The following is a 26,963-nucleotide window of genomic DNA, read 5'->3' as shown; positions in this document are numbered from 1 at the left end:
AAACAGAAAAAAACCTGTTTTCATATTCTGCAGTTGAATGTTTGAAGGATTAAGAAACTCAGCCGGAGATAAAGTCCCATCTCACATTGCTGGGGCCTCTAATGCTGAGCAAAGACTAAACAAGAGCCCTGCCGAAGTCTACACAACTTGATCTGATATGTGCTGCAGTGTAGATATGATGCTGTTGTTTACGAGCACCGCACCACTTCAAATACTCCATCCACAAGTGTTTTCTCTACGGGCATGAAAAGTTATTGTTTTTGAAATATTTTGGGTTTATTCATAATGAAGAAAAAGGAGGATCCTGACTGGAAATGTTCAAATAGAGCAGTCATTTAGATCTAAAACATGTTGGTTTCTCTTTTGGTTTCTATTTTGAACTTGCGATGCACCCATAGTTTGTTGTCTTTATATAGTTAGATTCACTGTTTAGTGTCGATTGAGTTACAACATATCTTCCATTACGTATCCTGCACCACTTTACAAGCTCAGGTCTGTCTCTGCACCGATCCCACTGACACAAATTCCTGCGCATTAATCACACACCTGGTGATTAAAGTAATCGTGCCTCTGATGACTGTATTTTACAATCTGAGTGGACATGAAATATTCAGACTCACTCTGTCATTGTTAGAAATCCTGAGTCAGCTCTGCAGGTGAGCACAGCCCGACGTGTGCCGGCCTGCTCAGGAAAAGTCAGTGATTTCTGACTCCCTTTCACTTTTCGCTGCTTCATTAAGTCAATCTGATGGCTTTATATGAGACTGATTCACAACTGCATCTATCTTTTCCAAATTTAAACCATCTATATGTGACAGGATTGATTTCATAACTCAGGTTGAGAGGTCCAAACTGAAAGAGTTTTTGACTTATGCAATCCTGTCTCAAAGTTATAATCCCAGTTCCATGTGCAGACAAAGGGGTCATCACAACACAAAAATTCAAATGCGCAATTGAAAACTGTTGTTAGGTCTTTTAACACAACAACCCGAATAACAACTAGGTTTAAAAAAAATCAAAAATACGTATTTTTTCTCTTATCTGTAGTGCCATTTATTACTGTTTCTGTGTGAGTTGCAGAGTGTTGGAGATATCAGCCACAGAGACGGCTGCCTTCTCTTCAATGTAATGGAAGTAGATGGCATTCAGCTTGTTGTGCTCAAAGGGCCAAAAAATTTAAAAATCTAACAGCAATGTATCTTTCCAGAAATCAAGACCTGGTTACTCAAGATAATACAAAGTCTGTGTTGTGAGCCGTTTCATGTAAGAACTATTTTCTTTCTCCCAAACTACGATGGATAACATTGCACACGCAAATTTTGGTGGAAAGGGGTATAAATCATAGCTGACCGTAAATGTATGTAGGACCAGCTGTAGAAAAATAAAGCCCTTTTTTGAACTCATGAGTGTCACTGACTTCCCTCTGTTATACTATAAAACTGTTTCACTTCCTCAAACTTACCTGCCAATATTGCAGAATCTCTGCTCGTATGAGCCTCATAAATGTAGAGTTTAAATGCTGAAAGCAGAACTCTGCTGATATGTAAACAACATCACTTTCTAGGACAGAGTATCAGTTTCCTAATCTGTCTTTAGAGTCTTAAAGTCTTTGCTTTTCTGTCTCAATGAACTTTTTGACTTCCCTTTCCAACATTCATCTCTTTCCTCCTCTTTCTTTATGACTCAGCAGCTACTGTTTTTCAAGGATCTTGTTGAAAATCAAAGGCTTTTCAGGAAGGGATACGCTCCAAAAACACAATCGCTTTCACCTTCACCCTCAGCTTCTGCACACAATGTTGAGTACAACAGCACAAAAACAGGCTGAGGGCTGAGAGAGCTGCCATAGAAACGTTTACAAGTCCCGTCCTGAAGAATGCAAACAGAACTGAGTCGAGCTCTTATCTGACAAAAGAGTAAACTTTAGACAGTCCTGTTGCGGCTTGCCTGTGTGGTCTTTCAACGACAATACGGCACAGTGGAGGATCGTTTTCTCAGAATGGCTGATTGTCTTAGTTTTTCACTTTTTGCATAACCCAACAACCTGAATAAAAATGCGCCCTTATTTACAGGAGCAGCCTGGGAGGTGGTACTTTCCTGAGAGGAGTACTCACATTCACACACTCAGTGCCTTGCTCAGGGGCATGTGAACATACGTAATGATGTTGTTTAGGGAGTGGATACGGTAACTGATTCACACTCCTGTTCCCAGCAGGATTTCAAATGTGTGATGCTCGATTCCCAAAGCAGCGACTATCCCTCTGACTGATCACTGTTGCTCATCACAGGGTGGGGTGAAGGTCTGGGTCAAAAAGTAGCTGTGAGCTGTCTGGACGAGCAGGAGCTCTCAGGTTATGTCAGGGAACTTATCAGGCAGTCTGGCACGAGCGCGTCATACCCAGATGTGGATCAGCGTCTGGGAGCAAAGCTCCAGTAATCGCGAATGTTGTCGGACAAGCGAGCGCCGTCTGCTCTGCGTCCACGTGTCTGTCTGTGGTGCAGCAAACCTCTGAAAACTTCAGCGTCGGCTACTGAAAAGCATTATACCAACAGGCAACATAGTCAGAAAACAAACTGGGAAAACAAAGCACAGAAGATCTATACAATCAGCACAGTTTCAAAATTATGGTCACAAATTCGGTATCTGACCAAAAGTCTCTCCTTCTGCTCCGGAGTTATGACATTTAGTAACTGCCAGAAAAGCGTTTTTGAAGAAAATTATGATGTCATAGTGAAGTTAAGATACTTTTGAAACTGGATCCCAGAGAGTAATGTTTTAAAAATGCAGCCCCTTCTGTGGTCGAGTAAACTGGCAAAGTGCGGATCCTGTAAAACGGTGATATCACCGCCTCACCGTCCGGTGCGTGTGGTGATTTTCTCTACTATGTCATAACAAAATTACACTGCCAACTGCTGTCCTGGCATGCACACTACAGCTTTTCAATTGTTTTTGCAGATCTGTGTACACGATGATTGTTCATACAATGTTATCAAATGAACGCTGATTTTTTTAAACGCAAAGTAAATACTTTTCCATTTTTAATGTGCCAATCTCATCTAAATGTGGCCTTAAATCCATCACTTTCTATATGAATACTGACTCAAGCAGGCTGTATTCTCTAGATCGTGGCCTACAGGTAATAATTTATGTTAACTGGACTGTCATAATTTGATGAAGACGTGACGGTCTGACGGTAGACAGGCTCAAGAAAGTAGAAACCCGTTCTGACCTCAGTCTTTGTCTTTCTGTTTCCTCTCACTTCTGCTTTAACGCTCACACCTTCAGTGGAAACACTGTTTGATCACCTGACAGCACTCTCCACCTCTGCACATACCAGCCAGACACACACGAGCGAACTGTTGGAACAGGCGTTCCAAAATGAAGCATTATTCACCTCTTTAACCTTCGTCCTGCCGTGTGTGTGTTTGACTCACACCCCCACTCACACATATTTTCCCTGTTTACGTCATTCTGATGCAGACTGTGGAGACATTCCTTACAATGCAGTAAACTGGGATTACGTGTCTTTTTTCAACGACTGTGAGCTGTTTAATTTTATATCAGGTTACATTTAGACTTCAGGTTAAAGTGGATTAAATCTGAAGTTGTAACGATGGTTCAATGCAAGCAAAACGAAAAGAAAAAAACGTAAAACCCGTCTGCCCTTTAAAGCTCAATGAATGCAGGACTGCGGCAGGAGGTTTTCGATGCATGGGTGTCTGACATTTATTTTATTCTGTAAACTCATTTGGGAATCACCTTTTTGCCTAAGCTTGAAAAGTGCTTTATAAATGAAGCTTATTATTAATATTAATTTTACTTCAGCACTGCTCATTGCAGATGGGCTTCTTACAACAGTGGCTGATGTAAAAATGTCAAAATGCAAAAACGAGAATTGTCCCTATTATCCTGGAGCCAGAGTTTGGTTTATCTGTTCTGGGCTTCAGGAGAAACACTGCAGTGCAACATGGAGATTTCCATCAACAAGGACCTGCTCCCTGAAGACCTCATTCAGGTGTTATGATACAAAGCTGGTTAAAAATTAGCAATGTACCACTTTAACTAAGCGTGAAGCATTCTGACCAGTGTCCGTGGTATAAGTTTCTGATATATTTACAGACATCTTTTTTCACAGCGATGGTTCAGCAGACTGAAGGATTTATGAACCGACACTTGTTGCTGGTTTAGTCTGAAAGGTTAAAAGTTTGAATCAGAGCCTAAAATGTGAAATGGGAGTGCGTTTTTGTGATTTTCCAGCGAACAACATTCCTATGCAGAATTCTGACAGCTCTCCTGAAAACCACAAATATTTAACCTCAAAGGCAACTCCACACAACACACACCTCCTCTTAACACACACAATAAAACAGCACACACTCCAACACACTGTCTCACAAAAATCTCGACACCATCCCTATAAGCAGCCCACACCCATGAACAAAAACACACACACACACACACACACACACACACACACACACACACACACACACACACACACACACAGGGCAGGTGGCAGGTGAGCAGGTGTGTGTTCAGGTCCTCTGAGCTGAGGTCAGTGTGTGTGAGCAGCAGCAGGTGCAGCAGCTCTAAACTAAAGGTGTGTGTCTGATAACACTGGAGCCATGATGGTTTACTGCTTTTATCACCAGCAGCGAGCAGGAGGACGGAGTTGGGTTCATCCACAGAGACAGGATGGCGACCTCCGACCTCTGAACGGAGCTCAGAGACAAACAGCTGCTCTTTCGTACTGACACGAGTCAGTCGAGGTGTTTCGAGCATGTGCTTAGCGTGCCTCTTGAGGTGAGGGGAAAGAAGATTCATTGATGCATCACAGCCGTCTCCTGAAAGATTATGTCTCCGTGTTGAAAATCAGCTGGGCTGTCGCAGTGAAGGTATTTACCTTGCAGTAATTTAGGGCGGCTCAGCAGTGCGGTTTGTGGTTTTAGTGCCAATTTTTGTCCCTTTTGCATGACTTAATTATCCTGACTTTACTGTCTGGCTGTTATTGGTAATATTGTTGCTTTTTAAATGATAAAGACTCTAATTTAAAGCACATTACATACGCTTTCACTGTGTCTGGTTGCTATGATAGAAAATATCCTAGAGTCAAAGTGAGCTGCTGCAGTGTTTTATCCAAAGTTGTATATTTTTAAACTCTCGGGAACCAGGAAAAAACAGGCAACACGCAGCACTTAGCGTAGAATAGACGCTCAGTGCCTCATCATGCTGCCAGCGCTTGTAGCAGACTGTAAATACACAGAAAAAAAACATGAACACAGCTGTTGTGGCGGTTGCTTGCTGTCCCCTGTGACTGACTTGTCCATTTCCCTATATTGCAATACTGCAGGTATCATGGCGACAGCAACACAAATTGGAAATTTAAAACCAAATGGCTGAATTAATAATAAAATAAAATAAAAATTAATAAATTTACCGTTCTGTTAGACCAGGCTATGTGTTTCTCTCTGCTGTATCAACTGGATAATGAAAGTTAATGGACGTAAACATCTGTGTCACGTTTACATTCTTCTACTTTTGTATTAATTAGAGATAATGCAAATAAAATCATCTGTTTATTTTAATTATAGATCATTAAATATGCTTTGTTTTTCAGTTATCACAATGAGTGGAAATATATTGTGTGTTGAAATCAAAAATCTTTATGCATTAAGATGCATGGATAATCATTTAATAATCACAATGTGACTGAATTTGAATAAATCGGATTATGAGGTGCATGGACATTCTCATCCCTACACCTCACGGACAGCTCTCTGTAAAGGGTTTCTGTGCATATGCAAACGAGCACACTGAAAAGACTGACTATACCCTAATTGTATATGTTGGAATTGGGAGTGTGAAACCACCAATTTCTGTAACTTTCCAAACATTTTTGACACACTGCCTTCAAATAAAAAAGGGTTATGTAGAAAAGGCATGTTCATATTCCTCAAAGTAAGTTGCTGAACAAAACTCAGGTTCTGTGTTGGCACTGAAATCAAAAAAATTACAGGGAAACCTGCAGCTCTTAAATCCACTAAAAAGGCAACAAAATAAAAAGTTGTGTATCTGTTAAACTAAACACGCTTCCTGAGTTTTTCTACATGCAAAAAGCTCAAACCAAAGTGGGCTTTATCTGGTTTTCATAAAGGAAGCCCTTCTCCTCCATTCTGCTTCAGCACTGTGACTGACAGCAGCGAGTGTCTCTCACCTCGCTGCAGGTCGATGGAGGCCGAAGGCTCTGATTTCAACACTAAAACCTCTTAACAAGGCCAAAAACACAAAGCAGGTCCCTGTCATCTTACACAGCAGCATATGGGCCCCGGTTCCCACACCCAGCTCCATGTAAACATCTCATTAAGCTCTGCAGGGTGGGGAGCCCTCAGCTTTGAAAGGAAGGGACAAAACAACAGCCCCCCCCACAGACAGTGTCAATTAGACTCCTGTCTGAGATTGCTGGCTAAAGGTGCTGCAGGTCCTGTGAAGCTACAGGTAATCACTGCAAATTAATACCTGCGCAAGCTCAAGGGGCTCTCTGAACTCTGTGAACGCTTTTAAAAAGGTACGGACCAGGCTACCTGCATCCTGAGGTGTCACATCAGTGAGCACGTGGATCAAATATTTACGTCCTGAACATCCAAATATGGAGGAAATAAATGTCTCAAAGAGGTTTTAAGCAGGCCGTGAAGGGTCACGGGGTCAACAGAGGGGGCGGACAGAGCAGCACTTTGGTCTTTCTCTGTGACCCGTTGATGTCGCTCTAAACACAAAGACCTGGAGGTCTGAGCAAGGCGGTCTGGGGTCTGAAGGTGTCAAATCCTCACATTTACCACTTGAATGGATGGCAGGCATCATCCGTATCTCACTCCGATCTGAGTCTCTTGAGTTTTATCTGCGCGCGGCCTTTGTGTCGTTCATCTGATGGCCCTCTGCTGTGCCAGCAGATAGCGGGGGGAAGAAACCACCACTTTCTCCGACTGTTATCCACTCGCTGCCACGGACTGTGAGTGTGAATGAACACAATATATTCTTTGATGCAAAGATGAAGATCTCAGCGCGGCTGTGGGTAGCCTCACAGGTGAATAAGAAATTCTTTGTGCGAACTGAATTCAAACAAGTGTGATCGTTGTTTTGTTTTTACTGTCATCTGTGGCCAGTTTAAACTTAAGGGCCCAAAGAATTAAGATAAGTTTAAGGGTTAACTGCAGGATTTTCTTTAAAAAACAATGTACTGAATCACACAAAAGTAATCCCTCTCAATCATCACTTATGACCCAAAATAAGTATTTGCGGTGTATTTATCTGCAGAAACGCTGCCCTCTGCCTGTATTTTCTTATTTTCTTCTTATTTTAGTGTTAAGGATGTGTCAGAGCATGTAGCCTTCAGTCAATGACAGTGTGCAGATGAGGTCAGGACTTCTTAAAAAGGTAGTAAGCAGGTGCCTGACTATAAGCAACGCACATCCAAGAGAGAGCAACAAAAATCATTAACACAGCTCCACAAACCCCCCCAAAAAAACCAGCACATATAGCGAGGCTTTGGTCACTGCAGTTTACAATAAAATAAAAATTAGGCTCTTCATTGCAAGTCTAAATTAATGCTGTATAGTTTCAATTACAGCACTACTGGCATTTTTAAAGTCTACAACAAGGTAGTAGTGTCATCGAAAGAAAGAAAGAAGTTTTGAGAATGAATAATTATGTTACAAGAAAAAAGCTGTAATTTCAAGGGAAAACACTGTAATAATAATAATATAATATAATATATCCTATAATAATAATAATAGGAGAATACAGATGTAATTCTATGTAAATTCATACTATTTCAAGAAAAAAATCATAATATCAAGCCAATGACCTAGTTATTTTCTGAGAAAAAAAGTCAGAACTTACGCTAATAAAGGTGTAATTTAAAAAAACCCATAATATTACATTAATAAAGTTGCAATTTTCCATGTTTATTCATATGTTGTGGCTTTTCTTGTAAAATTACCACTCGACTCTCCGTTTTTTTCTCTCTATAAGCCCTAATGCTACATCGTAGAAGTTTCATGTAAAATTTTGTAATATTGATTAGTAAAATCTGAAATCGGAGGAACTGTAAAATGCTTATAGTAAGCATGACCCTAAGAATCAGAAATAATTAGTAACAAAGTAAGAGTTTTCTCCACTCTCAGACCATTTCCTTGAACGAAATGTCAAAAATCATTTTGTAATGAAGCTAAAATTAGACCTTTTCTCCAGAAAGTGACTTTGGGCTTATCTCATGTTGAATGTTAAAGCTGAATAAACAAAGTGACTAACAGGTACAGCCAAGACATGAGTTTAAAAACATATGTATCAAAAGTAAAATGTCATTAAAATACCTTTACTTTCATACTGTACATAGCCAGAGTACTTGAGAAAGTAAGTTACAGTACTTCCCTTGCCTAAAATGACTGCTGTCGTGCAACAGCAGAAGCAGCAACATGTTGGAGCCTAATAAAGTCAGACTTCCTGACCTGAAGAATGCCATTTGGTCTAAACACGTTGGGTTTTTCTGACAGAGTCTTGCACTGGCCTTTATTTTGCTTTGATTTTTTTTTCTTTTACTATGCACAACATCCTCGGTGGGTGGTGAGCTGGGATGCGGGAGAGGCTTCACTCTCACCACCATCACCACAACCACAACCAGGAGCAACAAGTGTGTGCTTGACTGCATATTTGTGGAGGTGGGCATGTTTGCCTTGGCTCACACGAATATTTCTGGTTTAGTACAGTAGTGATAGCCCACTCTGGCTGAATTAACAGGAAATAAGCCTGTTTCATAAATCTCCCCTTTTCACTGGAAATACAGATTGTCGCCGTTATTATCTTTGAGAAGATCTCTGTTTTTGCTTTATTTATCAACAGAAATGGGAGGGCTTTAGCAGCTTGGCGCCCTGCTGCTTGATGGGGAACACAGTAAGCGCCAGTTGCAGTTTGTTGTATTGTATGTAGATGTTGCAGGAAAAAAAAAATCACTGCTATGCTCATATCTAAATTATGATTCATTACGTCGACTGTGGGCTTAGGCTGCATTCAAGTGACAGCACAGGGGAAAAAAATACATATTGTCTCAGAGTAACAGCGCTGTATACGTCTGCGTTTACAGCCTAGTGGTAAATGATTGAGGTGTCCTTTCAAGGCGAAACACACCATTGTTTCGCTAACAATCCACAATCTGACGCAGGAAGTGATACACAGGACACAAATACAATGACCAGCGCGCCTGCGGGTTGGAGACAACAGTACGGCGGCTCCACGGAGCAGTGGGAAAATGTTCCTGTGTGCTCTCTGGAGCACCAGAACACACACAAGCACACAAACACGTTCGATACAGATGTGGAAGAGCCAAGCGAACTCACAGATACTGAAAACAAAACAAAAAAAAAAACATCAAACTTGGAGACTTTCAGACAAAAACTCATGAATGCGTCAACTTTCGCTCCTGAGGCATGGATTTTCATGCCGGTGGTGTTTGGGCTAATCAGAGAAGTGATATAACAAGGAGTCAATGCCAAGATGAATTAAGGCTGCAGTGATGAACGTCATGAGCACTGCTGGAAAACTAAAGACATGAAGCTTTGGAGCTGATCCAAGCAGGGGCCTTCTCCTCCAAAAACTTCCCTCTGTCCAACCTCCCTCCTGATCTTGGATCTGATCCGGCTCGTCTTATGAAAGAGAAACGCTTTCCTTGCCAGCTTTTTATTTCTTTATTTAGCTTTTCTCTATTATTTACAAAGGACACGGAACAATCCGGTCGCAGTCGAGGAGCTGCACCGCTTACTCAAAGTTATCTGATGCAATTTCGTGAAGTTTACTTGTGCGTGCAGGAAAGGTAGGGTTGATATTAAGGTGGAAGATAAATTGCCTGAAGTAAGTGTTGAACCTTGTGTCGGTTACGTAAGTTTCAGTGGCAACTACAGAACTTATCTGATTTGGTCAGATATCAAAAACAGAGCGAAAATGATCAAATAATGATTTTAATCAAGAAATATCTGAACTTACAGCAGCTTAAAACTCCATAAATCCAACCTGCTAAAGAGAAGTTTTGTACTTCCTCTACTGATTATGATGATGAAAATATATCTAGAAAATAGGAGTGTAGGTGTGTATGTGTATTTGTACCATGTGTATATAAATATATAGTGACATTTATTTTATTATTTGTTTCTTTATAATGTTTCTTTTTTTTCTTTATATACTTTCTGGTTTGAAAAAGAGAAAACAACAACAAAAAGAGGATTCCTGATGAAATGCTGGTTTGAAACTGTTTCAGTCATATCAAGATTGTATTAGTAAGATTGTAATCAATATAAAAAAAACTGATCATGATTAAAAAAAACATGATGTATGCAATACTCTGAAAATTAAAAAAAAAAGAAAAGTATATTTAGAAAGTGCTTTCATCATGTCGTCTTCTAGATTGCCAGCTAGTAGGGATGTCACAACAACTCAGAATTTCTGTGCCAAGTTAATACTAAACATCTGACAACATGATGACATTTGTTTTTCTGCAATTCATCTGGACCTGATGAGGCAGCATGTACAACTATCAATGTTCTCATCTGCCGTTAAATGCAAAAGGAAGAAGAAGAAAAAGAAGAAGAAGAACACCGGAGGAGTCTCACCTTTTGGCATCAAATGTGCCACAACAGCAGAGTACGAGGAACTTTCTGTAGCTGCTACATAATAACTACTTTTGCTTTTGATATATATAAAGTACTGTGCAAAAGTCTTAGGCCACACAGATTGTTGTTTTAGCAAAGCTGTAATGTGGATATGTATGTATGTATGTATGTATGTATGTATGTATGTATGTATGTATCTATACATTACTAACAATTACTAACAAATTGGAGACTTTGGACTGAGGTCAATATTTAATATGAATCATGGAATCGTACACCCGTAGCAAAAGGTAGCTAAAACAATCAATATTAAGCTTTGGACATGTCTTGAATGCAACCTGATGTGAAAAAAAAACAGAAGTGGCAGCTAAAAGCTAAGTGGAAAAGGAGGCCACACTAAAACTTGCAGCTTCAACCGATTGAAGTCATTTTATTCTGAAATATTTGTGTTTTTAATGCTGAATGCAGGTTTCCTGTATGTTGTGGTTGTATTTTTGTAACAAGAGTACTGGGAAATAAATATTTGTGACTGTTGTAACCTAAAGTTTAACATCACATAAAAAACGTACTACTAGAATTGGAATATTTTGAAATTGTGGTACTACTGCATAAGTAAGTTTAGAGAACTTTGTCCTGTTAATGACGGATGAATTGGTCGATGAGCGGATGGTTGGATGATTAGAAAGCAGCAAAGACGGGGGGATTTAGCTTTGAAGCTTTCGAGTCAAACCAAGCAGCACGGGGTAAACTAACCGACCGTCATCAGCCCAACAGCACTCAGACTGACCTCCCATCTCTGTTGCTCTCTGACTTCACGCTCTCTGTTCTCTGTTTACCGTCAACACTGATAAAAAGCCTTTTCACACTTTGATTCTGTTTATTTGTTTTTCTTTTGTCTCTTTTCTCCTTTGGATAAAAGGATCTCCAGCCGAGAAGCTGCACTTTGTTGGAGGATTGTTGGTCTAATCGCTCTGAAACTCGATGCAGCACGTACTCTCGTCGCTGTGTGATTCTCTCAAAATACTTTAAGTGGCAAAGTGTTTAGTGTTTTCACTTAAAGTGTGTGATTAGGATGTAAAAAAAACAACAGATGCACTTGTTTGTCAGAGGAGTCTGCCTGTGGTAGCACTTGAATAATTGAATAATTTGATTTAATTTTCAACCAATTAAAGAAAATTTTCCACTGGAAAGAAATTAAACTGCTTAAAAAATGCTCTTCAATCAAACATCATCTTCACATCTGCCCCTTTAGTTTGATAAAACATTCAGAAAACAAGTGAATCCTTATTTAATTTCTCTCTTTGATTTTCTCAATTCTTAAATTTCCAATTAACATTTATTTAGATGCTCATCGAGCTGCAAAGGCATGCAGGTTTTTGCTAATATTGTGTGTCAAGCTCTGAGCTCTGACATGGCCTTGACACTGCAGAGCTGCACTGATTATACCAAAAGAAAAAAGAAAAGAGTGAGGAAGGCAATCTGATAGGAATGCCGCTGGAATTCCCCGGAATCTCCCCCCTTCCCTCCCTCCACTTTCCACCATCACTGTTCACGAATCCATAAGGAGTTTTAACGTGCAGCACAATAGAGAAGGGGAGCTATTCTGCGACCATAATGCAAGGAAACGTTACCTCAGTGCAAAAAATGTCAGGACTATAGAGGCCCCCGGTCCTGGAAACAATCAGTGAGGAAGCTGAGGCAGGTGCCCACCTCCTGTGAAAATATCCTACTGCAGAGGGAAGGGCTGGGCGTGTCGCTGTCGACAGCAGCAGCAGCAGCAGCCGGGCAGAGGAGCAATTAAACCATAAAGTCATAACTGCTCTAGACCACAATTCACTGCGCTAAACACCACAGGCTCTCACATGCAGAGAATACGGTTACAGTTCATCACTACATGCAAATGATTAAACTCTGGAGTAGTTGCTATCATGCACTGTGCAAACACAGACACCTGCAGCAGATGCCAGCTGTCATCAGTGGTGGGAAAAGTAAATAAAATCTTATATAAAAGTTACCACAGTGGAAAATACTCCGGCATGCAGATTTTCTATCAAGTTAATGCGACAACTACTAGCAGTACGATGCATCCAAAGTATCTGTGCAAGGTACAGGGTACTGATCCAGAAACATTACTCCATATATTACATCTAATTGATGTAATAATTCCATTTTTTTGACCCAGCACAACGCACATTGCTGCCGAGAAGCAGGAAACCACTTTTGACTTTACATGATGTAAAGCACATGATGCACAGACAGACTATTTATTTATTTAACTAGCCGAGGGGCTCTGTTTGCACTTAAATCTGTTAAGTCAGGTTGCACTGTGCAGTTTAAACAGTAGTATATGTATTATCATTTTTTTTTATTTTTATCACAAACACATGGCTTTTATTCTGCACTTAAATATCTGCACTTATATATATTCTTTCATATCCTTTTTATATTTTTTTATATTTCTATATATATATATATATAACTTCTTTCTATATATATATAATTATTTATTTTTTAATTTTATTTTAAAAGTGCAAATTCAATTACATATTTTGGATGTGTTGCAAGTAATTAAGTCCCTGTGTTATAAACCTCATACAGAATTTAATCTTTTAGTTGCCCCCCGGGGCCATTCTGTGTCATTTTATTGCTGGTATACATCACTGCTTTTACATCCCAATATGTAAACAAATATTCTGCCAATCAAAACCATTTTAAAATAACAGAATGAAGCAAAGACACTTCAGTTACAACTTGGTGCAGTGAGCAGCGTGTGGAGGCCTGCAGTCCTCTCTGATTTACAGTCTGCTCAAATCAGCTGGAAGCAGGTGTGTGGAATTATGATAAGATTGTAACTAGGAGCGTTTGATGGTGAATGACAGCCTGCAGACAATATTGATGGATGTGCTCCTGTAATTTACAGCAGCACTTGAATTGGTTAGAGATGAGTCATTTTAAGTCATCAAAAGGTCAGTTTACAAAAATCCCAAAAATGCAAAATTTCTCTCTCACTCCCTATAATATTTGTCCACAAAGGCGGTTTTGGTTTCATTTGAGATATTCATCTTTGACATTAAAAGGAAAAAACTATCCTCATTGAAATATCCACACTTTCACATCAACCAGCAGCGAAGGCAGAGACTCATAACGGTTATAATGTTTGCTCTACAACATTCAGCGCCACCAAATTTAAGAAAAATTAATTGGTAATTTGTAAATATGCCAACTCAGGAGCTGAAACTGGTCATTCGGGGGAGACCAGTCTTATCTTGGCTTGACCAGTGGTAATTTGGGTGAAGGCAGTAATGTCTGTGCAGCCTTTTAAAGTAAGATATCCTTTTGGAAGATAAAAAGTCAAAATCTAATATTTCTTGTGGGCAAAAGTTGTGAGTTTAAGGTGACGTTAAAATTTGCGGGGAATTTAGGTACAATAGCGCAGTCTTTATTTTTGGTCTCTTATTCTCACAGATCTTGGCATACTCCATTATTTTTATTCATTTATTTATTTTTAACCTTTTTTTCAGGGCTTTTTTAGCCTATATTTCAACAGGACAGTCATAGCATAAAAGGGGGAGAGAGCGGGGATGACATGCAGCAAAAGGCCCGGGTTGGAATCAAACCCGCAGCCACTACGGCAAGCACATAGCCCTTGTACATGGGCCACCCACTCTCTGCCCTGTACTCCAATATATTTTAAGGAATGGTAAACTCTATTAAAACAATTTAGTTCTGTACTATTTTACTCCATTTTCATGACTGTAATGAGTTAAAAATTGCCCACCTGGACAACAACAAGCATCTTGAATTAGAGCGCATTTCAAAATGTGGAGAGGGACGTGCACTTGTCCCCCCACATCCAAACTGTGCCGCTATTTCACTCGGTCACAAAACATCAAAAATTCTGGTGCACAGCCTCCGACATGTGCAGCTACGGTCTGCCTCTCTCTTGAGCCACGTATTATATTTGTCGTTTTAAGGCCGTACATTTTCAAAGCAAACTGCTAGTATTTCTGACAATATTCACAAGTTAGACAATCCCCACGCCGATATAGGATGAACATATCTTAAAACAACAGCCGAAACAAGAACATATCACAACTCTTCCAAAACATTCTGCTAATTAAAAACCTCTCCTGAACCATCAGGAAATCTCGGATTACTCAGGTTACAAGCGACAATTAGTAAGAAGAGCCAGGTGGAGATTGCTAAACTGTTTGCTGAATGTTAAAAAAACAATCTTAAAACGGCACCATCATTTTTGACTGATTTCTTTTGAGCTCTCCACTCTTTGAAAGCTGTAATCTGCCCAACCAGACATCAAAAACAAAGTGCGACACACAGACGCACACCCACTGCACTTCCTGTCTGAGACATGATACTTGATGACGATTCTAGACTACAAACACTGTGAATCGTTCGATAAATTACAGGGACATCAGAGGCACAGAGTACTGTATTTTCTTTTGCTGTGTCCTGGTTTTTATCCGACATAATGAACGGCTAGGCGTCCCACGAGAGACGGCCGGGATCAAAACTCTGCGGCCTCCCGGAGGACTTCCTTTAATGTCTTTGTGCACGCGTGGATTTGATACCCTCCTGGCTTTAAATTAGATCCCACTACATCCATTAGTCACAGAGGCCTGTTAATATGTCTCTTCAGAGGGAGGGGACCCCCACATAAAGGTCTATACCAACCTATTGTGACTCTCAATCCCCATTAGGATGTGATATAGAGAGCAGACATGCCCAGGAATTCTAAAAAACTAAGATGACCTTAAATTAGATTGAGTGTAGCATTTTACTTCATTTGTTCTCGTGTGTGTTTTTCTGGTTCTTGATGTCAATATAATGTTTTTTTCAACTTTTGAAGGATGTGTAGTTTGTGTGGCGTAGGTACCGGATGGATCACAGCATCGGTGGAGTTCAGATGGTATCACGTTGCTGCTGAGACGCTCTCCAGTCCGAGGCGGGGCAAGAAATCCACTTCCATCTCTGATTTTGCAAAGCATTCAGGGTCCTGGATTAGGCCTACAAAATGTAGGGAAAAAGTCAGATTAGTTTCACTGGTGGTTGAACACCTTTACTTTTTTATTTTTAAAAAAGGGATGTAACAGATAATGAAGAGTCTGTGCAGAAGTAAAAGAGGGAAGAGGACAGAAAAGTCAAAATAAAAAAACAGAGACCAAAAAGAGAAAAAATCTTGAAAATGACACAAAAAATTTGTTTACTGTTATTAACTGTACAAATAAAGGCACAATTACTACAATTCAAAGTAGAGGCAAAAAATAAGTCAATAAGTGGCACACAAAGCTTCAAATATTGGCAAATAAGGAAAAAAAAATAAAAAAATAATAATAATAATTTGATAAAATAATTGTTTTGGGGTATTTTTGGCCCAACAGCATCTTCAACCCTGCACAAGTTTCCAGATGAAATATAAGTGACATCAGTCATCAAGTGCAGTGGTCTGACTCTGGTTGCCCAAAGCTGGCCTGAGTGCTACTAACTTTAGCTGATACCACATCCTCAAAACCTCGACAAATTCATACTCGGGCCCAACGAGCCAGCTCACATTAGGTCCACAATGGGTCCACATCAGTATAAAATACAGCTGAGTGCTCTTGTACTCTGTAAATGTACATTGTATTTACTGGAATTTGTTCTTTATGTTTAGTTCCACCTGCATTCAGGTTGTCTTACTTCCCCATTTCCCTCCGGCTTTTGTCTTACACTCACTCCTCCTCCAAAAAAAAACTCCCAAAAAGATAAAATATAAAAGGATCTCTTCTTTAAACTATAAAACACGACAGATTCAGCAGTTAGGATTTGAGAAATCGTGGGAGCTGAAGGTCAAAAAGCCAAAGCTTTGTGACTACATGTGTTCGTGGGTGTGTGGATGTGTGTTTATCGCTGGTCAGGATCTCAAGAGGGTGCAGCAGCATTGTTAATACACGGTCATTTTGTGTTTCACTGAGTGACAGACGGGTTGGAAATGTGAGTTCCCGGCTTTCTTAGGAAGGTGGCAGCGGGCCGCACTCGGGTGGGTTTAGCTCAAGGAAATGACACTTTCTCCCGCAAGATCTCAATCTGGCCGAGCGTGCTGCCAGGCACAACAATGCCGTGTTGAAAATGGGAGTGGGCCACGTTATCCTCCCCTGGCTGGCCCGGTTCTGAACCGCAGGAGTGGTCCGACTGGTTGGCCCGATAAGCACCTGCCATGAGGCTGTGAGGAGGAGAAGCGGAGCGCCGCGGTACAAACTGTTCTACCGTGTCTGACACATGCATGACGTCACCCACCAACAAATCCTCCTGAGATTAAGTGACTTAAAGGGAAAATAAAGGGAACTTGTGAGCAGCTACTACAAAAATGGTTCACCTTAAGATCAGTAACGCTTCCAGGTAGACAAAACAGATCAGAAGTACTGCATCCTTTCAGCGGATGAACACACAACAAAATGCAAATATCTACAGCCTCTGGAAACGTGGCTGAAAATATTAAGCATGCGCATATTATATCAAAGTTGAAAAGAAATTTTTCCAAACTATTCGAAAACAGCTCATTTTGACGATGATAACATTTCTCAAGACTGTGTGAGCGCAGCAGATTACGTTTTGATTGACACCTCCATGGATCCCACCGTTGTCAACTGTCTCTCGTCTCCATGACAGCCATGGAGCTAAGGCCGAGCGATATGGCTTAAAAATAATATTGCGATACACAATATATATCGCGGTATTTTTAAATGTCTTTTAAAGTAATGTTAACTACTAAAATAAAACAATCTTGAATAAACTGCAGATACAACAGAGTTAAACAAATGACAATAAAGTTAAAGTAGCTACTGTCAAAAAATAAATGGGACTAAATAGTAGCGCTGCGCTGCAAATACACACACCTCACTGCTGCCATTAACACTCATTAAATTCACTGTAAGCTGTAAACATGCAGCTCTCCAGATAATATATTAACAGTATTTGCAAATCGCAGAGATGCTCCAAATGTGAGCGGAGCCCTGCAGAAGCCCTGCTCTGCGTATGTGTGTGTGTGTGTGTGTGTGTGTGTGTGAGAGGCAGAGAGCTGTAGAAGAGAGCGAGAGAACCAAAATGCAGGTGGCTTACAAAAACAGCATAATAATTTATACTTGATGGTCGCAATAAAGTCATTTTTTTACATGACACACGGAACAAGCCGTGATACATCGAGTATAATCATCGGCCACCCCTACATGGAGCAAAGCAGAGGCGGTGTGGTACATCCCGATCTGTTCCAGCCCTCTGACTCTGACTGCGTTCATAAATCCAATCTGACAGCAACTCAATAAGACACAGTCTCTGGGCTTGTCTGATATCTAGTGTCAGCGAAAAAAATGCTGTTGCACATTTTGGGATGTGCTGTTAGCACTGCTTACTGTATCACATGAATGTCACAGTCACACTGAATGTCCCGCTGAGCCCCGTTCAAACTGTTAAACTTTGTATGGAAAAAAGTCGTCTAATATTCGTATTTAATTAATCTGATTCAAGTGACATAATTTGGGTACAGCCCTAGTTTCTATAATACAGATGTGGCTACAAAACAACCAAAGAGGGAGATCTCGTGTCAGCCAGGGTCGAGCTTTTAAAAGAGTTAATTTAATTTTTTCTTAAACATTCTCACAATTTTATACCCAACGTGACCAAACAGCCACGGCCAAAGCTGGACATTTACATTAGTTATGTGTACAAATTACATTTGTCACAGTTTAAGTAGGACTCATGAGGATGAAATCTGACACAGAAAATTAAATATACATGGAATTTAGAGTGGTTTAACTCAAATGTCAAGACAGTGAAAATAGATGTTAACTTATTGCCTTTTTAAAAAACGATTTATTGCTGTTTTTGAACTGAAACGACAGAACAAGAAAAAGTTGGTGGTGCGAGTGTTGGGCGGTCGAGCACCGGGCCATTACCCTCTTAGATCTTAATTACAGAGGCCAACTGTGGGACACACCGAGGGAGAGACATGCCTGGACATGTGAACGTGGTCCAACACTCAGGCCCCCCTTACTTACTTACACACACACACACACACACACACACACACACACACACACACACACACACACCTGTAGGTGGGCCTCAGTACAGTTAGTCCATCAGTCACTACGTCTTTGAGTATGAAAAACATTTTTTGGTTTATTTAAGCCTTCTGAAATGCTAAATGGGAGTGGTTCACCACATTAGAGAATACAATGAGCAGTGAAGTGTTCAATCACAGGAAAATATTGTTTCACTTTGTTCAGTTTACCTTCCTGTGAGTGACAACTGGCTTTAAACACCGAAAAACTCCCACCCATCTGATTCTGAGCTACATAATGAATATAACTGTAAATCTGCAGCTGCTCCGAGAGTCGGGTCACTTGCACTTAATTTGGCCTGACGGGACTCTTAATGCAGCACAAGACGGTTTTATTCAGAACCCGTGAGGTGACAGACTGTAGGCTGCTTACAGGGACCAAAATGTGTCCACGAGGATGTCTACGCTTTATTCCAGTGTTTCCCGTCCAGATTACTCCTTAGATATTAGTTCAAGGTCCACAAATAAGATAAATTACCACATATTCAATTTTATTCCACAAAATATAAACAGCATGTGGGCTTAGAGCTAGTGTTCGACTGATATTGTTTTTTCAGGGCCGTTATTGATGCCAATAATTAGTACTTAATGAGACCAACAACCTGTATTTGGAACTGAGATGCATTTACAATAAAAAAATAAATATATTTATTTCAAAATTTAGAATTTGAAATGTGATAAAATGAAATGAATGAATAAAAATTGCTCCCTGAGGTTTTACAAAGTAAAAGTTCCTCCCATGCTGAGGCTTTCTTTGCATGAAAGGAGGATAGCCTTCCCTGCTGTTGGTTGAGTGTATACACACACTTTTTCATTTATACTGGTGATCATTAAAATAACACTGATGCAGATTATCGGCAAAATGCAGCGCCCCAGGGAGGCCAACCTGAGAGCTAACCTCGCCCTGGTTCACTCGTCAAAAAGCTGATGCAAAGGGATGCGCGATAATTATCGGCCCCATAATGGGACTTATGACATTATACGGATAATTCCAACAATAAAATGCTTGGCCGATAATTAGAACCAGTAATAATAAGCATAAATTGCTTTGATTTCGCCTGTGTTGCCATGGTTTCGCTCCGCCAGTACTACACACACTGCATTATGCTGCGTGTCAAACTGCTGCTAGATCAGTCCACAACATGTCATCAGTCAGCAGCAGGGTTTCCCCCATTGTTTCTTTAATTTTTTTTAAACTCTTTTCCCACCATTGACGAGATTTGGCTCCGCCGGTGTCTCCACGGGTGTCTCCGCCGGTGTCTCCACGGGTGTCTCCGCCGGCCTCCGCCGGCCTCCGCCGGTGTCTCCGCCGGCCTCCCCGCCGGTGTCTCCGCCGGTGTCTGCTCCTCCCTCATTCTCTACAGGTGTCTCCACCAATTTCTCCGAATGTTCAAAAATAAGTTTTGGGTCATTTCTTCTGAACTTGCTCTACAATTTGAGGTCATTTTTCTCAGGGCTCAAAGTGTTAAATCAAGTTATTTCGCAGGGGTTGTGAGGCTCAAAAATGTACGCACAGTTTTACAGAAGTCTCTTTAACAATATAATTCTATGGAAAACAGTATTTTTGCTGTCAAAGGCATCACGTGATGGACACACGAGTTATAATCCCATGGTTTGGCCACAGGACTTTGCCAAAATAGCTTCAAAGCCTAACGCTGGTCCTGTGGGCTTGACCTTTATCTAAAACAAAATATTAGGTCACTTTTTCACCGTGTAATATTAGCCTTCTGTGTGAAGTACAACTGAGTTCACTTTGAAAAAAATATGTTGACGTGCAAATGAATCCAGGAAATAAGTAAACATAATGTATAATAAAAATAAAAAAATAAGAAAAGGGTGTTATAGGTAAAATCTGGCTTACGTTTGAAATAGATTTGGGAAAACATATTGTCCTCCATAAGTCCTACTACTCTAAAGTATTAGCAGGCTGGCATGCGTGTTTGTTTGTCTGCCTTTGTGTGTGTAAGGACGTGCAAGTGCGTGCGTGCCTCACATGAGCCGTGCAGGCTGGACACAGGCGAGCGGCTTCTGACAGGCATTTCAAACCCCTCCTGCCCTCTCCACCGTGTGGCCTCGCCGATAATGGGAACCTGATCGGAGGGAGAGCGGCGCGGGCTGCGGAGGTGGTGGGGGGGAGTGTGTGGTCCGTCTTTTGTGAGAAACTCTTCAAAGCACTGGCCCTCCTATTTGTCCACTGGAGCTCTTTGTAACGGTATCCTCCACTGTCATTTTGCCCCTTTTATTTTTAGGCAGGGCTATTATTGCTCCCATACCCCTCACATACCCCTAGGCTTTGTGTGCAGGGACAGGGTCAGGTTTTAACTTCTTCTTTTTTTTTTTTCACCCTGTTCAGAACCGTCTTTGCTCCCCCTCCTCCTCCTCATGTTGTGCGTACTGAGAAATGGATCACACCCGCAACGGGCGCTCTGCTAATTTCAGGTCTCAGTGGGAACACCGGAGGACGTCTGGTTGGTGTGCAGCCTGTCTAGTTGTTGGACCAAAATCCAGAGGACTCAATTCCACTGCTAAATGCTCTGATGCAACACAATGATAGTAATGAAATCCTTATCTTCTAAGATCTGTTGTCCCCTAATCACCAAACCAGACAGCAAGAATATCTTTACTTAAAAATGATCTGTATTGCAGTATAATGCATGTACTGTACTGAAGTGTACTGTACTGTATCATGTTAGTTTAAGCAATAACTGAATGGACACAAAACCTGGAGCAAAGTTTGGGGACGAACTTGGGATCAAGTATGAAAGCTATTATTGGAGGTCGGCTGTTCAAAGTAAAATTCTGAACTTTTTTTCATCCATCTTGGTTTAATGCATCTGTAGTTTTAAAGGGTTAATCTAATAATTTATATAGGGGGACTTGTAGCGAATTATTTTAATAAAGAACCTACTTCACATACTTGATGGAAAAAGAAAGTTTACAAATTACTACAAATTACGCTTAGCAAATGCATTTCTGACTTTGCAGTGACATGCCACTGCATGTGTTTTTTTAAAAACACTCGTGTAACCATGATCAGATTAATCAGGTAGAGCGTTAATCAGAGTCCCAGAAACTGTGTTTGCTGTACACTAGCTAGTGATCAGTCAGTAGATTTTTAATGAACTTAAGAGTAGGTGGGTTTCCATTAACCCTCAAATTGTGTAAAGCTGGCGCTACGAGGTGTTATTGCATCATATAACTCCTCAAAAGATGAACAAATCATCAGATAGAAAAAGGAGCTTGTCCCTCCATTATCACTCGCGTAACACGCCTACGTTGTCTTTGATAAGAAATAATGACGGCCAGTGTGGTGGCTGCATTAGAAATAAAGCTGCTAATGTTTTGAACATCTATCGCCATGCTCCTTTGAATGTTTTTGGCAGAGGAGAAGTCGCACAACATCACTCAGTGGAAACACAGTCATTTGGCAATTGTGTTTCATCTACATTTCAAAAATATGGCTTCAGTTTTGCAGAAATTTGCAATGGAAACCTGCCTAGTGCAGGTTACAGTTACCCTTTAAGTTTGGACTGAGAGCAACAACAGGGAAACAGATGGGACATTTGTGGAAGAGGGACAACAGTGTTTTGGAGGACACTGTGACAGATGCACTGTAAGTGACAGAGCCCTACAGTCCCTGCCTGGCTGCCTGTTCATCTATCTGGTTGCCAGCCTGCTCACTTGCCACTCTGTTTGTGTCCACTTCCTGACCCTGTGGAGCAGCAGTGCATGCCACCCCCTCCCCACGTCACCCTGTTCCCCTGTAATATCTGACATGAGTAGATGAATAATAGATCAGAGGCTTTAGCTGCCCTGTAACTCTACCCGAGTCCCAGGACAGGAGGCAGGCCAGCGGCTTCAGCCAACAGGGGACACGTGACCGCAGCAGAATAGCCATTCAGTGTGACCGTTGATGAGTAGAAGCTGTATTATTACCGCCAGTCAAACACCATGTGGTTGATATGAACGCTTAGCTGGCTGGTGCGTACAACTGCAGCCTCAGTGTGCGTCCAGCTGCTCCGCTGCACACAGCTGTGGAGGGAGAGCGATGTGTGTGACCTGCTGGCTCTTCAGAGTTTGGAGCCGTGAGTTCAGACTGTTTGTGAGGTTTCTGTTGTCAAATGTTTCAACACATTTGTGTCTGTGACACTCGGCGGGATTCCTTTAACCTTCACATTACGCGAATTGAAGTTGTGAATATAAAATCTGCCTATTGGAGGTACGTCAATTTAGAAAGAACTTTTTATGCTCACATGAGGTGGAATTTCAGGTGATTTCAAAAAGCCATATTTGGCAAAACTACAATGGAAACTCTTTTTCAATTGTATAGGTCATGTGATGTACAACAAAGAATCTCAAACATCTCAGGCACTACCCCGCACTCAGCACAGGTAGCTAGTTTATAAAAAGCTATGGCTACGTCCTTATCGGCAGGAACTGGCTCCCTCCTGATGCGGCAGGCGCTACAAGAGATGTTATTGCATCACAACTCTTCAAAAGTTGAACGGGTCATCTGAAAGTTTTGAATCTACAATTCCTCTGTAAAATTCGTGGACTGTCCCCTCCCAGAAATCCCTCATATGTGGCCATCCCCATATATAAGGGGCTCGCCTTTCCATTATCGCTCTATAACACGTCTACGTCGCCTTCAATTGGAAATAATGACGGCTAGTGTGATGGCTGCAACAAAAATAAACCTGCTCATGTTCTGCTACGCTTTGATTGGCCAGTCTGCATTGAGCAGCTGGACTTAGCGAAGGGTCAATTAAGCACAATTTAATCGATAAGGTTGCACTGTGCATCATGAACATCACCCACTATCCAAGAGATGACAAAAACTCCCGAAATAAAAACTGATATTAGTCATTAAAAATAATGTTCTTTCGGGAAATAAAACTTCTGCCAACATTCCTGGTTACTGATACTGTATTTGCAATAATAACATTTTTACATAATATTTTAACTATTAAGCATTTCTGGGGCCTACTCGCAAGTGCAGCAGCATTTTATCGACTGGTTGACCTATTGCACATATCCCTACTGTCAAGCTGTTGGACAAATTTTTTTTCACAAGAATATAGTCAAACTGTACAGCCCTCATAAACACCTGGCAAGGATCCAATCAACGGCAGCCAGACCACCTCTAGAAGTGGGCAGCCAAATCCCATACCAATCAGATTTTACATCCTGCATTTACATCTCTCAAAAAACACGTGTCTATTTGAATTCCTGTTTTCTCTTATCCAGATAGACTAATAACAGGTGTAAATGCAATCTACACATGCAGTAAAAAAAAACCAAAACAGTTAGTGATCATTTACGTTAATAACTCTTGGTCAACTGAGCTTGAAAATACAAACAGAAAAAGGAGTCTTGTGTGTTGTCAGGAGCTGGGCTCTGAGGAGAAATACTATCCAGCCTTGAGTTGAATAAAGAGTCGATTACAACAGAGCCCAATCAACACAGTGCATCTGATTCACACATTGACCAGAGAATAATGCCGCACGCTTGGATACTCACACAACAAATGCACGGAGAGGGCGCACGCACGCACACGCACGCACACGCACACACACACACACACACACACACACACGCACACACACACACACACACACACACACTCGCCATCCTCTCCGGAGAGGATCAGGTTTCCTTCTGTGTCCAGTGGCTTATTAAACATTAAGCTCAACAGCTTCCCTACAGGAGGGGAAAAAGGCCTCCCCCACCTCCCTGCCTCCCCTCTCTCATTACAGCTGTTGAGGTATGAGACAACAGAAGCGCGGCCACGACAATGGAGCCGGAGGCCGATAGCCAATCAGTACGTTCGCTGTGGCGTTCGCCCGGCGACAGCAGGTAGGCCTGAGTGTGTGAGATTAAGTCTGTTGTCTTTTTTCACAGAGTAACGGAAATTCAGCTTTTCACGTGGTGGTCAACTGTAGTAAGGTGAATAACAATATACAGTATAAACTCACTATAACTAACGCCAACAAGAAATCATACTCCACTGGAACTGTGCGTGCACTGTACACACAGACACACACACATTTAGAGATCATTATACAACAAGTTTGAAGCACTCTGATTGGTCCACCAGACATTTCAAATGTGCTCAAATCAGCATGACAGCATCACTGAAAACATTACTCCGCCACTTGTTAAGCAAGTGACTTACAAAATTTTCAGAACTGAGAAATATTCATCAGTTGGGTGATGAGGAGCGTTTCAGGGAAGTATTAAAATGCTCTGGTGTCAAAAAAACTTCCACAGCATTAGTGAATTAAAGATCAAATTATGAAGGTAACAGCCCACTCAGTGCAGGTGTAAACTACAAACTAACACAAAAAACAGCATAAACCATCATGTTCTTCACAGACACATAAACGCTGATATTATAAACTCTGACAAAAAACGGACATTTGTGTTATGGAACAAATAACAAACGAATAAAACAGTAAACTTAACTGCAAACTAAAAACTACTCAGTCCTGCACTAGGCATGATGGGAAATATGCTCAGTCATTAGGGCTGCAGTGAAAATGTTGTTTTTGAAAGTCTAAATGGCATCATATATGGACTACAGCAACGTCCCTTTAAATCACATCATGATGTCAGTTTTGGAAATGATGATATCTCTATTTTTTTTTTTTTTATAACATCAAGGTTACTTTTGCCCTACTGACTGAGCTATAATATTCTTCTAAATTTATTTTAGGGGAAATTTAAGAGAAAACAGGGCTGTTAAAGATTAACTAAATTCCTGAACGTTTATGATTCAACCTTCAGTAGCTGATAGTTCATATAAGCTGCTTAAATAAGTATTTTTCTCTGGTAAATGTCTTGTGAAAACTACAATGAATATTTTCTTCATCACCCGGAGGCAGAAACAGCTGCTTATAAACAACAAACACAAAAAGAGTCAGGAAGTAAACTGAACAGAGAAGAAAGATGCAGAGCACAACTTACAGGTGATATAAATTCATGTCAAACTGAATTTACAGTGTAAGATAAATCTAATATCAATGAAGGTTTCCTCAAAATGTGAGAAATAATCTCCTTAAAAAATGTTTCATTTATTTTACTTTAATATAATCACTAATTCTGGTTGGAGTAAACAAATCTCATTTTCTTTAAATTATCATCGCCATTATCTTTTTAAAAAGGTCAAGATACAAATAAACATTATTATTTTTCTGTGCAGCAGCGTCTGTCCTGCTCTGCGCTCTGAGCTCTGAGGGGGTTTCTCAGCTTCTCAGGTGTTGTGGCGACACTCCCTCAAGTGTGTGTGGCTGGTAGTTTGACACCTGATACCTGACAACAAGCAAGCGGTGTGTGTGTGTGTGTGTGTGTGTGTGTGTGTGTGTGTGTGTGTGTGTGTGTGTGTGTGTGTGTGTGCACCATGGATGAATTCACAGAGGCTGAATAAAGTAAAACACTAATCAGCGCCATGTGACCTGACAGCCTTTGCTGAGGCGACAGTGCCACCTGCTGGCAGCAGCAGCACAAAGACAAATTACTACTTCTGTTAAGTAATTGCGTAATAAGTATCTCCACTTTGTACTACTTTATAATTCTACTCCACACGGTTGTAGAGAAAAACAAAGGTATGTAGATTTTACTTTTAATTTATTGATTTTTTTCTATTTATGCAAATTAACCAAGTACCGACCAATAAGCTGCATCACTATTACCAATAAAAGATATCTTTCTAAATTATGTCAGTAAAAACAACAGCAAAGTAACCACTTTCACTGCTCTGCAACCAAACTTTGTTATAACCCACAGACCTTTATTAAATTCTAATGGAGATCCAAAACTACCTGAAGAAGAAACCAAATCTGCCTGAATTTAGGAGAATGTGAATGATATTATGCACGAGAAATCTAAAATATTTTCACTTGATGGAATGGTGGTTGCATATTTGTTTTTAGATTACAAATAAAAGCACAAAAATTATTTTTTATCAATATACTACATGCTAAGTAGCTTACTTTTTTATTATTGTAGCCTGGGAAATGTCAATGATTTGCTGCAACACTGACTGTGACGGTGTATTTTCTCTATATGCCAAATATGGTAAAAATCCGGTGAAAAAAAAGTAAAAATGACAAATTCCAAGGCAAAAGCCCTGAATGACACCCAGGAATAATACAATGCGTGTTTTTATACTTTGATGGCTGTGGGATCAAAGTTG

At 40.6% G+C, this 26,963-nt stretch overlaps 1 protein-coding gene across 2 annotated transcripts in view; it reads right to left on the bottom strand.

The window, feature by feature from the left end:
- LOC121953244 (protein jagged-2-like) overlaps positions 1-26,963 on the bottom strand; it is a 107,645-nt gene that overhangs the window by 78,442 nt on the left and 2,240 nt on the right. For both annotated transcript variants that reach the window (XM_042500225.2, XM_088087528.1), the window contains exon 3: positions 15,548-15,678. The gene's annotated coding sequence lies outside the window, so the exon portion shown is untranslated. The remainder of the gene's footprint in view (positions 1-15,547; positions 15,679-26,963) is intronic.

Source organism: Plectropomus leopardus, chromosome 14 (genome assembly GCF_026936395.1).
Source record: "Plectropomus leopardus strain MGB_pleo_1.0 chromosome 14, ASM2693639v1, whole genome shotgun sequence".
In the NCBI taxonomy this organism is placed as follows: Eukaryota; Metazoa; Chordata; class Actinopteri; order Perciformes; family Serranidae; genus Plectropomus; species Plectropomus leopardus.
This window is presented reverse-complemented; position numbering and strand designations above follow the sequence as displayed.